General features: G+C 49.1%; 1 pseudogene; it reads left to right on the forward strand.

The window, feature by feature from the left end:
- LOC106595192 (transmembrane and coiled-coil domain-containing protein 3-like) overlaps window positions 1-9,648 on the forward strand; it is a 24,526-nt pseudogene extending 14,878 nt beyond the window's left edge.
- The last annotated feature ends 3,349 nt before the right edge of the window (window positions 9,649-12,997 follow it).

The raw sequence follows: 12,997 nt of genomic DNA on the forward strand, positions 1-12,997 counted from the left end.
TTTAACGTGTGTACTGTCCTATGCGTGTGTGTATTTAACGTGTGTACTGTCCTATGCGTGTGTGTATTTAACGTGTGTACTGTCCTATGCGTGTGTATATTTAACGTGTGTACTGTCCTATGCGTGTGTATATTTAACGTGTGTACTGTCCTATGCGTGTGTGTACAGGTGTGGAAGACCTCTGTGCAGGGTTCATGTTACCTCAGTCTGTTGATGGTAGCTACAGGGCTGCTGTGGGGTCAGGTGCTGCATGTCCGTCCCACCCAGACTGTCTTCATCTCCTCCTGTCTCTCTCTATCCTCCACACCACTGGTCTCACGCTTCCTGGCTGGGGGAGCCCGCCCAGACAAGGATGGTACGGAGACTACGGACTGTGTGTGTGTGTGTGTGTGTGAGAGAGAGAGAGAGAGACACCCAGACAAGGATGGTACGGAGACTACGGACTGTGTGTGTGTGAGAGAGAGAGAGAGAGACAGACACCCAGACAAGGATGGTACGGAGACTATGGACTGTGTGTGTGTGAGAGAGAGAGAGAGAGAGACAGACACCCAGACAAGGATGGTACGGAGACTACGGACTGTGTGTGTGAGAGAGAGAGAGAGAGAGAGAGAGACAGACACCCAGACAAGGATGGTACGGAGACTATGGACTGTGTGTGTGTGAGAGAGAGAGAGAGAGACAGACACCCAGACAAGGATGGTATGGAGACTACGGACTGTGTGTGTGTGTGAGAGAGAGTGAGACACCCAGACAAGGATGGTACGGAGACTACGGACTGTGTGTGTGTGAGAGAGAGAGAGAGAGAGACAGACACCCAGACAAGGATGGTACGGAGACTACGGACTGTGTGTGTGTGAGAGAGAGACAGACACCCAGACAAGGATGGTACGGAGACTACGGACTGTGTGTGTGTGAGAGAGAGAGAGAGACACCCAGACAAGGATGGTACTGAGACTACGGACTTTGTGTGTGTGTGTGTGTGTGTGAGAGAGAGAGAGAGAGAGAGACACCCAGACAAGGATGGTACGGAGACTACGGACTGTGTGTGTGTGAGAGAGAGAGAGAGACACCCAGACAAGGATGGTACGGAGACTACGGACTGTGTGTGTGAGAGAGAGAGAGAGACACCCAGACAAGGATGGTACGGAGACTACGGACTGTGTGTGTGTGAGAGAGAGAGAGACACCCAGACAAGGATGGTACGGAGACTACGGACTGTGTGTGTGTGAGAGAGAGTGAGACACCCAGACAAGGATGGTACGGAGACTACGGACTGTGTGTGTGTGAGAGAGAGAGAGAGAGAGACAGACAAGGATGGTACTGAGACTACGGACTGTGTGTGTGTGTGTGTGTGTGTGTGTGTGTGTGTGTGTGTGTGTGTGTGTGTGTGTGTGTGTGTGTGTGTGTGTGTGTGTGTGTGAGAGAGAGAGAGAGAGAGAGACACCCAGACAAGGATGGTACGGAGACTACGGACTGTGTGTGTGTGTGTGTGTGTGTGTGTGTGTGTGTGTGTGTGTGTGTGTGAGAGAGAGAGAGAGAGAGAGAGAGACACCCAGACAAGGATGGTACGGAGACTACGGACTGTGTGTGTGTGTGTGTGTAGAGAGAGAGAGAGAGAGAGAGAGAGAGAGAGAGAGAGAGAGAGAGAGAGAGAGAGAGAGAGAGAGAGAGAGAGAGAGAGAGAGAGAGAGAGAGAGAGAGAGAGAGAGAGAGAGAGAGAGAGAGAGAGAGAGAGAGAGAGAGAGAGAGAGAGAGAGAGAGAGAGAGAGAGAGAGAGAGAGAGAGAGAGAGAGAGAGAGAGAGAGAGAGAGAAGGATGGTACGGAGACTACGGACTGTGTGTGTATGAGAGAGACACCCAGACAAGGATGTTATGGAGACTACGGACTGTGTGTGTGTGAGAGACAGAGAGAGACTTCCAATGCTCTTTATTTTAATGTTAAAGAACCACCTGTCTTTAAATGAGTGACTGGCTACAAACATTACATCTGTGTGTGTGTGTCCTGTGTGTGTCCTGTGTGTGTGTGTCCTGTGTGTGTCTGTGTGTGTGCGTGCGTGCGTGTGTCTGTGTGTGTGTGTGTGTGTCCTGTGTGTGTCTGTGCGTGTGTGTGCGTGCGTGCGTGCGTGCGTGTGTGTAGGTGAGCTGGACTACAGCAGTGTTCTCCTGGGGATGTTGGTGATGCAGGATGTTCAGCTGGGGCTGTTCATAGCCAGTCATGCCCACCCTCATACAGGTGTCATCTGGCCACCTGGACAGGTGAGCTAACACACACACACACACACACACACACACACACACACACACACACACACACACACACACACACACACAGCTGTATATGCCCTACGATCTAGACACACCCTGTGTACATATAGTTACTGCTGGGTATACACACCTGCACAGTCTAACTCAACCTGGCCCAAAACTTGTCTCAGGCTAGTGAGGTATGTATTTCCAAAGATGTGTTAGAAGTTCTAATGTTTAATACTGTTGTGTTCTGTCTTCTGAGGGTCCTGTTTTGTCTTCTGAGGGTCCTGTTTTGTCTTCCGAGGGTCCTGTTTTGTCTTCCGAGGGTCCTGTTTTGTCTTCTGAGGGTCCTGTCCTGTCTTCTGAGGGTCCTGTTTTGTCTTCCGAGGGTCCTGTTTTGTCTTCTGAGGGTCCTGTCCTGTCTTCTGAGGGTCCTGTTTTGTCATCTTCTGAGGATCCTGTGTTTGTCTTCTGAGGGTCCTGTCCTGTGTTTTGTCTTCTGAGGGTCTTGTTCTGTCTTCCGAGGGTCTTGTTCTGTCTTCCGAGGGTCCTGTTCTGTCTTCTGAGGGTCCTGTCCTGTGTTCTGTCTTCCGAGGGTCCTGTGTCCTGTCTTCCGAGGGTCCTGTTCTGTCTTCCGAGGGTCCTGTTCTGTCTTCTGAGGGTCCTGTCCTGTGTTCTGTCTTCCGAGGGTCCTGTGTCCTGTCTTCCGAGGGTCCTGTCCTGTCTTCCAAGGGTCCTGTTCTGTCTTCTGAGGGTCCTGTCCTGTGTTCTGTCTTCTGAGGGTTCTGTCTTCTGAGGGTCCTGTCCTGTGTTCTGTCTTCTGAGGGTCCTGTCCTGTGTTCTGTCTTCTGAGGGTCCTGTCCTGTGTTCTGTCTTCTGAGGGTCCTGTCCTGTGTTTTGTCTTCTGAGGGTCCTGTGTTCTGTCTTCTGAGGGTCCTGTCCAGTGTTCTGTCTTCTGAGGGTCCTGTCCAGTGTTCTGTCTTCTGAGGGTCCTGTCCTGTGTTCTGTCTTCTGAGGGTCCTGTCCTGTGTTCTGTCTTCTGAGGGTCCTGTCCTGTGTTCTGTCTTCTGAGGGTCCTGTGTTCTGTCTTCTGAGGGTCCTGTGTTCTGTCTTCTGAGGGTCCTGTCCTGTGTTCTGTCTTCTGAGGGTCCTGTCCTGTGTTCTGTCTTCTGAGGGTCCTGTCCTGTGTTTTGTCTTCTGAGGGTCCTGTGTTCTGTCTTCTGAGGGTCCTGTCCTGTGTTCTGTCTTCTGAGGGTCCTGTCCTGTATTCTGTCTTCTGAGGGTCCTGTGTTCTGTCTTCTGAGGGTCCTGTGTTCTGTCTTCTGAAGGTCCTGTGTTCTGTCTTCTGAGGGTCCTGTCCAGTGTTCTGTCTTCTGAGGGTCCTGTCCAGTATTCTGTCTTCTGAGGGTCCTGTCCTGTGTTTTGTCTTCTGAGGGTCCTGTCCTGTGTTTTGTCTTCTGAGGGTCCTGTCCTGTGTTTTGTCTTCTGAGGGTCCTGTCCTGTGTTCTGTTCTCCTGTCCCTGGGCCTGTTTTCTCTGTTAACCAGTGTTCTGTGTTGTGAGGCTGGTGTTCTGTGTTCTATCCTGTGTTCTGTAGTGTTCTGTTTGGGGGTCTGCGCGTCCTCCTGCTCCTGTCCCAGGTCCTGTTCTCTCTGGCTGTGGTACTACTGCTGTGTGTTCTCCTCAAGTCCTTCCTGATTGGTCCATACTACAGGAAGCTCCATGCTGAGTCTAAAGGCAGCAAGGAGATCCTGGTTCTGGGAACCGCTGCCTTCGTATTCCTCATGCTCACCGTATGTAACCTCCTCCTCACTCTTCCCCCTCTCCTCTGTTCCATGTAACCTCCTCCTCACTCTTCCCCCTCTCCTCTGTTCCATGTAACCTCCTCCTCACTCTTCCCCCTCTCCTCTGTTCCATGTAACCTCCTCCTCACTCTTCCCCCTCTCCTCTGTTCCATGTAACCTCCTCCTCACTCTTCCCCCTCTCCTCTGTTCCATGTAACCTCCTCCTCACTCTTCCCCCCTCTCCTCTGTTCCATGTAACCTCCTCCTCACTCTTCCCCCCTCTCCTCTGTTCCATGTAACCTCCTCCTCACTCTTCCCCCTCTCCTCTGTTCCATGTAACCCTCCTCCTCACTCTTCCCCCTCTCCTCTGTTCCATGTAACCTCCTCCTCACTCTTCCCCCTCTCCTCTGTTCCATGTAGCTCCTCCTCCTCACTCTTCCCCCTCTCCTCTGTTCCATGTAACCTCCTCCTCACTCTTCCCCCTCTCCTCTGTTCCATGTAGCTCCTCCTCCTCACTCTTCCCCTCTCCTCTGTTCCATGTAACCTCCTCCCTCACTCTTCCCCCTCTCCTCTGTTCCATGTAGCTCCTCCTCCTCACTCTTCCCCCTCTCCTCTGTTCCATGTAACCTCCTCCTCACTCTTCCCCCTCTCCTCTGTTCCATGTAGCTCCTCCTCCTCACTCTTCCCCCTCTCCTCTGTTCCATGTAACCTCCTCCTCACTCTTCCCCCTCTCCTCTGTTCCATGTAGCTCCTCCTCCTCACTCTTCCCCTATGCTCTGTTCCATGTAACCTCCTCCTCACTCTTCCCCCCTCTCCTCTGTTCCATGTAGCTCCTCCTCCTCACTCTTCCCCTCTCCTCTGTTCCATGTAGCTCCTCCTCCTCACTCTTCCCCCTCTCCTCTGTTCCATGTAGCTCCTCCTCCTCACTCTTCCCCATCTCCTCTGTGAGATATAGCTCCCCCTCCTCTATCCTCTCCTCTGTGAGATATAGCTCCCCCTCCTCTATCCTCTCCTCTGTGAGATATAGCTCCCCCTCCTCTATCCTCTCCTCTATGAGATATAGCTCCCCCTCCTCTATCCTCTCTCCTCTGTGAGATATAGCTCCCCCTCCTCTATCCTCTCCTCTGTGAGATATAGCTTCCCCCTCCTCTATCCTCTCCTCTGTGAGATATAGCTTCCCCCCTCCTCTATCCTCTCCTCTGTGAGATATAGCTCCCCCTCCTCTATCCTCTCCTCTCCTCTATGAGATATATCTCCCCCTCCTCTATCCTCTCCTCTCCCTCCTCTATCCTCTCCTCTCCTCTATGAGATATATCTCCCCCTCCTCTATCCTCTCCTCTGTGAGATATAGCTCCCCCTCCTCTATCCTCTCCTCTCCTCTATGAGATATAGCTCCCCCCCTCCTCTATCCTCTCCTCTCCTCTATGAGATATAGCTCCCCCTCCTCTATCCTCTCCTCTATGAGATATAGCTCCCCCTCCTCTATCCTCTCCTCTATGAAATATAGCTCCCCCCTCCTCTATCCTCTCCTCTCCTCTGTGAGATATAGCTCCCCCTCCTCTATCCTCTCCTCTGTGAGATATATCTCCCCCTCCTCTATCCTCTCCTCTGTGAGATATATCTCCCCCTCCTCTATCCTCTCCTCTGTGAGATATAGCTCCCCCTCCTCTATCCTCTCCTCTGTGAGATATAGCTCCCCCTCCTCTATCCTCTCCTCTGTGGAGATATAGCTCCCCCCTCCTCTATCCTCTCCTCTGTGAGATATAGCTCCCCCCCTCCTCTATCCTCTCCTCTGTGAGATATAGCTCCCCCTCCTCTATCCTCTCCTCTGTGAGATATAGCTCCCCCTCCTCTATCCTCTCCTCTGTGAGATATAGCTCCCCCTCCTCTATCCTCTCCTCTCCTCTGTGAGATATAGCTCCCCTCCTCTATCCTCTATCCTCTCCTCTGTGAGATATAGCTCCCACTCCTCTATCCTCTCCTCTGTGAGATATAGCTCCCCCTCCTCTATCCTCTCCTCTGTGAGATATAGCTCCCCCCTCCTCTATCCTCTCCTATCCTCTGTGAGATATAGCTCCCCCTCCTCTATCCTCTCCTCTGTGAGATATAGCTCCCCCTCCTCTATCCTCTCCTCTGTGAGATATAGCTCCCCCTCCTCTATCCTCTCCTCTGTGAGATATAGCTCCCCCTCCTCTATCCTCTCCTCTGTGAGATATAGCTCCCCCCTCCTCTATCCTCTCCTCTATGAGATATAGCTCCCCCCTCCTCTATCCTCTCCTCTCCTCTATGAGATATAGCTCCCCCTCCTCTATCCTCTCCTCTATGAGATATAGCTCCCCCTCCTCTATCCTCTCCTCTGTGAGATATAGCTCCCCCTCCTCTATCCTCTCCTCTGTGAGATATAGCTTCCCCCTCCTCTATCCTCTCCTCTGTGAGATATAGCTTCCCCCTCCTCTATCCTCTCCTCTCCTCTATGAGATATATCTCCCCCTCCTCTATCCTCTCCTCTGTGAGATATAGCTCCCCCTCCTCTATCCTCTCCTCTCCTCTATGAGATATAGCTCCCCCTCCTCTATCCTCTCCTCTATGAGATATAGCTCCCCCTCCTCTATCCTCTCCTCTATGAAATATAGCTCCCCCTCCTCTATCCTCTCCTCTCCTCTGTGAGATATAGCTCCCCCTCCTCTATCCTCTCCTCTGTGAGATATATCTCCCCCTCCTCTATCCTCTCCTCTGTGAGATATATCTCCCCCTCCTCTATCCTCTCCTCTGTGAGATATAGCTCCCCCCTCCTCTATCCTCTCCTCTGTGAGATATAGCTCCCCCCTCCTCTATCCTCTATCCTCTCCTCTGTGAGATGTAGCTCCCCCCTCCTCTATCCTCTCCTCTGTGAGATATAGCTCCCCTCCTCTATCCTCTCCTCTATGAGATATAGCTCCCCCCTCCTCTATCCTCTCCTCTATGAGATATAGCTCCCCCCTCCTCTATCCTCTCCTCTGTGAGATATAGCTCCCCCTCCTCTATCCTCTCCTCTGTGAGATATAGCTCCCCCCTCCTCTATCCTCTCCTCTATGAGTATAGCTCCCCTCCTCTATCCTCTCCTCTATGAGATATAGCTCCCCCTCCTCTATCCTCTCCTCTATGAGATATAGCTCCCCCCTCTATCCTCTCCTCTCCTCTGTGAGATATAGCTCCCCCTCCTCTATCCTCTCCTCTGTGAGATATAGCTTCCCCTCCTCTATCCTCTCCTCTGTGAGATATAGCTCCCCCTCCTCTATCCTCTCCTCTGTGAGATATAGCTCCTCCTCCTCTATCCTCTCCTCTGTGAGATATAGCTCCCCCTCCTCTATCCTCTCCTCTCCTCTGTGAGATATAGCTCCCCCCTCCTCTATCCTCTCCTCTATGAGATATAGCTCCCCCTCCTCTATCCTCTCCTCTGTGAGATATAGCTCCCCCTCCTCTATCCTCTCCTCTCCTCTGTGAGATATAGCTTCCCCTCCTCTATCCTCTCCTCTGTGAGATATAGCTCCCCCCTCCTCTATCCTCTCCTCTGTGAGATATAGCTCTCCCTCCTCTATCCTCTCCTCTGTGAGATATAGCTCCCCCTCCTCTATCATCTCCTCTGTGAGATATAGCTCCCCCCTCCTCTCTCCTCTGTGAGATATAGCTCCCCCCTCCTCTATCCTCTCCTCTCCTCTATGAGATATAGCTCCCCCTCCTCTATCCTCTCCTCTCCTCTGTGAGATATAGCTCCCCCCTCTTCTATCCTCTCCTCTCCTCTGTGAGATATAGCTCCCCCTCCTCTATCCTCTCCTCTCCTCTGTGAGATATATCTCCCCCTCCTCTATCCTCTCCTCTGTGAGATATAGCTCCCCCTCCTCTATCCTCTCCTCTGTGAGATATAGCTCCCCCCTCCTCTATCCTCTCCTCTCCTCTGTGAGATATAGCTCCCCTCCTCTATCCTCTCCTCTGTGAGATATAGCTCCCCCTCCTCTATCCTCTCCTCTGTGAGATATAGCTCCCCCTCCTCTATCCTCTCCTCTGTGAGATATAGCTCCCCCCTCCTATATCCTCTCCTCTGTGAGATATAGCTCCCCCCTCCTCTATCCTCTCCTCTGTGAGATATAGCTCCCCCCTCCTCTATCCTCTCCTCTGTGAGATATAGCTCCCCCTCCTCTATCCTCTCCTCTGTGAGATATAGCTCCCCCTCCTCTATCCTCTCCTCTGTGAGATATAGCTTCCCCCTCCTCTATCCTCTCCTCTGTGAGATATAGCTCCCCCTCCTCTATCCTCTCCTCTCCTCTGTGAGATATAGCTCCCTCTCCTCTATCCTCTCCTCTATGAGATATAGCTCCCCCTCCTCTATCCTCTCCTCTGTGAGATATAGCTCCCCCTCCTCTATCCTCTCCTCTATGAGATATAGCTCCCCCCTCCTCTATCCTCTCCTCTCCTCTGTGAGATATAGCTCCCCCTCCTCTATCCTCTCCTCTGTGAGATATAGCTCCCCCTCCTCTATCCTCTCCTCTATGAGATATAGCTCCCCGTCCTCTATCCTCTCCTCTCCTCTGTGAGATATAGCTCCCCCTCCTCTATCCTCTCCTCTGTGAGATATAGCTTCCCCTCCTCTATCCTCTCCTCTGTGAGATATAGCTCCCCCTCCTCTATCCTCTCCTCTCCTCTGTGAGATATAGCTCCCCCTCCTCTATCCTCTCCTCTCCTCTGTGAGATATAGCTCCCCCCTCCTCTATCCTCTCCTCTCCTCTGTGAGATATAGCTCCCCCCTCCTCTATCCTCTCCTCTGAGATATAGCTCCCCCTCCTCTATCCTCTCCTCTATGAGATATAGCTTCCTCTCCTCTGTGAGATATAGCTCCCCCCTCCTCTATCCTCTCCTCTGTGAGATATAGCTCCCCCTCCTCTATCCTCTCCTCTGTGAGATATAGCTCCCCCTCCTCTATCCTCTCCTCTGTGAGATATAGCTTCCCCTCCTCTATCCTCTCCTCTCCTCTGTGAGATATAGCTCCCCCTCCTCTATCCTCTCCTCTCCTCTGTGAGATATAGCTCCCCCCTCCTCTATCCTCTCCTCTATGAGATATAGCTCCCCCTCCTCTATCCTCTCCTCTCCTCTGTGAGATATAGCTCCCCCCTCCTCTATCCTCTCCTCTGTGAGATATAGCTCTCTTCTCCAACAGAGAATATATTTCCTGTACAATCAAGTACTACAATGGACATTCCAATACAAAGCAATACTGTGTCATTAGGGAGTTTATGATATAAATTGTTACACTATATCCATTCTACCAAATGTATGTCAAATGATGTTTTTTCCCCGGCGTTTCCCAGGTGACGGAGTTCCTGGACATTTCCATGGAGCTGGGCTGCTTCCTGGCTGGAGCGCTTCTCTCCTCGCAGGGGTCAGATTTGCACCACGGAGGTCATGGGCTGCATCGAACCAATCAGAGACTTCCTCGCCATCATCTTCTTCGCCTCCATTGGTCAGAACTGAAGCTTACCCTCTGCAGTCTGCAGTGTCCCTGTTTAGCGTCATATCTCTGTCTCTCTACGGCTGTTTGGCATGATACGGTTGAAGTCGGAAGTTTACATAAACCTTAGCCAAATAAATTTAAACTCAGTTTTTCACAATTCCTGACATTGAATCCTAGTAAAAATTCCCTGTCTTAGGTCAGTTAGGATCACCACTTTATTTTAAGAATGTGAAATGTCAGAATAATAGCAGAGAGAATGATTTATTTCAGCTTTGATTTCTTTCATCACATTCTCAGTGGGTCAGAAGTTTACATACACTCAATTAGTATTTGGTAGCATTACCTTTAAATTGTTTAACTTGGGTCAAACGTTTCGGATAGCCTTCCACAAGCTTCCCACAATAAGTTGGGTGAATTTTGGCCCATTCCTCCTGACAGAGCTGGTGTAACTGAGTCAGGTTTGTAGGCCTCCCTTGCTCGCACACACTTTTTCAGTTCTGCCCACAACATTTCTATTGGATTGAGGTCAGGGCTTTGGGATGGCCACTCCAATACCTTGACTTTGTTGCCCTTAAGCCATTTTGCCACAACTTTGGAAGTATGCTTGGGGTCATTGTCCATTTGGAAGACCCATTTGCACCAAGCTTTAACTTCCTGACTAATGTCTTGAGATGTTGCTTCAATATATCCACATAATTTTCCTCCCTCATGATGCCATCCATTTTGTGAAGTGCACCAGTCCCTCCTGCAGCAAAGCACCCCCACAACATGATGCTGCCACCCCGTGCTTCATGGTTGGGATGGTGTTCTTCGGCTTGCAAGCATCCCTTTTTCCTCCTCGTTTTACTGTGGATACAGATACTTTTGTACCCGTTTCCTCCAGCATCTTCACAAGGTCCTTTTCTGTTCTAGGATTGATTTGTACTTTTCGCACCAAAGTACGTTCATCTCTAGGAGACAGAACGCGTCTCCTTCCTGAGCAGTATGACGGCTGTGTGGTCCCATGGTGTTTATACTTGTGTAATATTGTTTGTACAGATGAACGTGGTACCTTCAGGCGTTTGGAAATTGCTCCCAAGGATGAACCAGACTTGTGGAGGTCTACAATTCTTTTCTGAGGTCTTGGCTGATTTCTTTTGATTTTCCCATGATGTCAAGCAAAGAGGCACTGAGTTTGAAGGTAGGCCTTGAAATATATCCACAGGTACACCTCCAACTGACTCATATGATGTCAATTAGCCTATCAGAAGCTTCTAAAGCCAAGACAGCATTTTCTGGAATTATCCAAGCTGTTTAAAGGCACAGTCAACTTAGTGTATGTACATTTCTGACCCACTGGAATTGTTATACAGTTAATTATAAGTGAAATAATCTGTCTGTAAGCAATTGTTGGAAAAATTACTTGTGTCATGCACAAAGTAGATGTCCTAACCGACTTGCCAAAACTATAGTTTGTTAATAAGAAATGTGTGGAGTGGTTGAAAACGAGTTTTAATGACTCCAACCCTAAGTGTATGTAAACTTCCGACTTTAACTGTATCTGTCTTTCTATGGCTGTTTAGCATCGTATTTCCTGTCTCTATGGCTGTTTAGCATCGTATGTCTGTCTCTATGGCTGTTTAGCATCATATCTCTGTCTCTATGGCTGTTTAGCATCATATCTCTGTCTCTATGGCTGTTTAGCATCGTATCTCTGTCTCTATGGCTGTTTAGCATCATATTTCTGTCTCTAAGGCTGTTTAGCATCGTATCTCTGTCTCTATGGCTGTTTGCATCGTATCTCTGTCTCTATGGCTGTTTAGCATCGTATTTCTGTCTCTATGGCTGTTTAGCATCATATCTCTGTCTCTATGGCTGTTTAGCATCGTATCTCTGTCTCTATGGCTGTTTAGCATCGTATTTCTGTCTCTATGGCTGTTTAGCATCATATCTCTGTCTCTATGGCTGTTTAGCATCGTATCTCTGTGTCTCTATGGCTGTTTAGCATCATATCTCTGTCTCTATGGCTGTTTAGCATCGTATCTCTGTCTCTATGGCTGTTTAGCATCGTATTTCTGTCTCATGGCTGTTTAGCATCATATCTCTGTCTCTATGGCTGTTTAGCATCGTATCTCTGTGTCTCTATGGCTGTTTAGCATCATATCTCTGTCTCTATGGCTGTTTAGCATCATATCTCTGTGTCTCTATGGCTGTTTAGCATCGTATCTCTGTGTCTCTATGGCTGTTTAGCATCATATCTCTGTCTCTATGGCTGTTTAGCATCATATCTCTGTGTCTATGGCTGTTTAGCATCATATCTCTGTCTCTATGGCTGTTTAGCATCATATCTCTGTCTCTATGGCTGTTTAGCATCATATCTCTGTGTCTCTATGGCTGTTTAGCATCGTATTTCTGTCTCTATGGCTGTTTAGCATCATATCTCTGTGTCTCTATGGCTGTTTAGCATCGTATCTCTGTGTCTCTATGGCTGTTTAGCATCATATCTCTGTCTCTATGGCTGTTTAGCATCATATCTCTGTCTCTATGGCTGTTTAGCATCATATCTCTGTGTCTATGGCTGTTTAGCATCATATCTCTGTCTCTATGGCTGTTTAGCATCATATCTCTGTCTCTATGCTGTTTAGCATCATATCTCTGTGTTCTCTATGGCTGTTTAGCATCGTATTTCTGTCTCTATGGCTGTTTAGCATCGTATTTCTGTCTCTATGGCTGTTTAGCATCGTATTTCTGTCTCTATGGCTGTTTAGCATCGTATCTCTGTGCTCTCTATGGCTGTTTAGCATCATATTTCTGTCTCTATGGCTGTTTAGCATCATATCTCTGGTTCTCTATGGTGTTTAGCATCATATCTCTGTGTCTCTATGGCTGTTTAGCATCGTATTCTGTGTCTATGGCTGTTTAGCATCGTAATCTCTGTCTCTATGGCTGTTTAGCATCATATTTCTGTCTCTTGGCTTGTTTAGCATCATATCTCTGTCTCTATGGCTGTTTAGCATCATATCTCTGTCTCTATGGCTGTTTAGGATCATATCTCTGTCTCTATGGCTGTTTAGCATCGTATCTCTGTCTCTATGGCTGTTTAGCATCGTATCTCTCTGTCTCTATGGCTGTTTAGCATCGTATCTCTCTGTCTCTATGGCCGTTTAGCATCATATCTGTCTCTATTGCTGTTTAGTGATCGGATCTTTCTATGGCTGTTTGTGCAGTTATTTGATGCTTTTATTTGTGTGTGTTGTCTCTGGGGTAGGTCTCTATGTGTTGTCTCTATTGCTTTGTAGTTCTATGTGTTGTCTCACTGCTGTAGTTTCTTATGTGTTGTCTCTACTGCTGTAGTTCTATGTGTTGTCTCACTGCTGTAGGTGTTTGTGTTGTCTCTACTGCTGCTGGTGTTTATGTGTTGTCTCTACTGCTGTTAGGTGTTTATGTGTTGTCTCTCTACTGCGTAGGTCTATGTGTTGTCTCACTGCTTGTGGGTGTTTATG

This window comes from Salmo salar, unplaced genomic scaffold (genome assembly GCF_905237065.1).
Source record: "Salmo salar unplaced genomic scaffold, Ssal_v3.1, whole genome shotgun sequence".
NCBI classification, from domain to species: domain Eukaryota; kingdom Metazoa; phylum Chordata; class Actinopteri; order Salmoniformes; family Salmonidae; genus Salmo; species Salmo salar.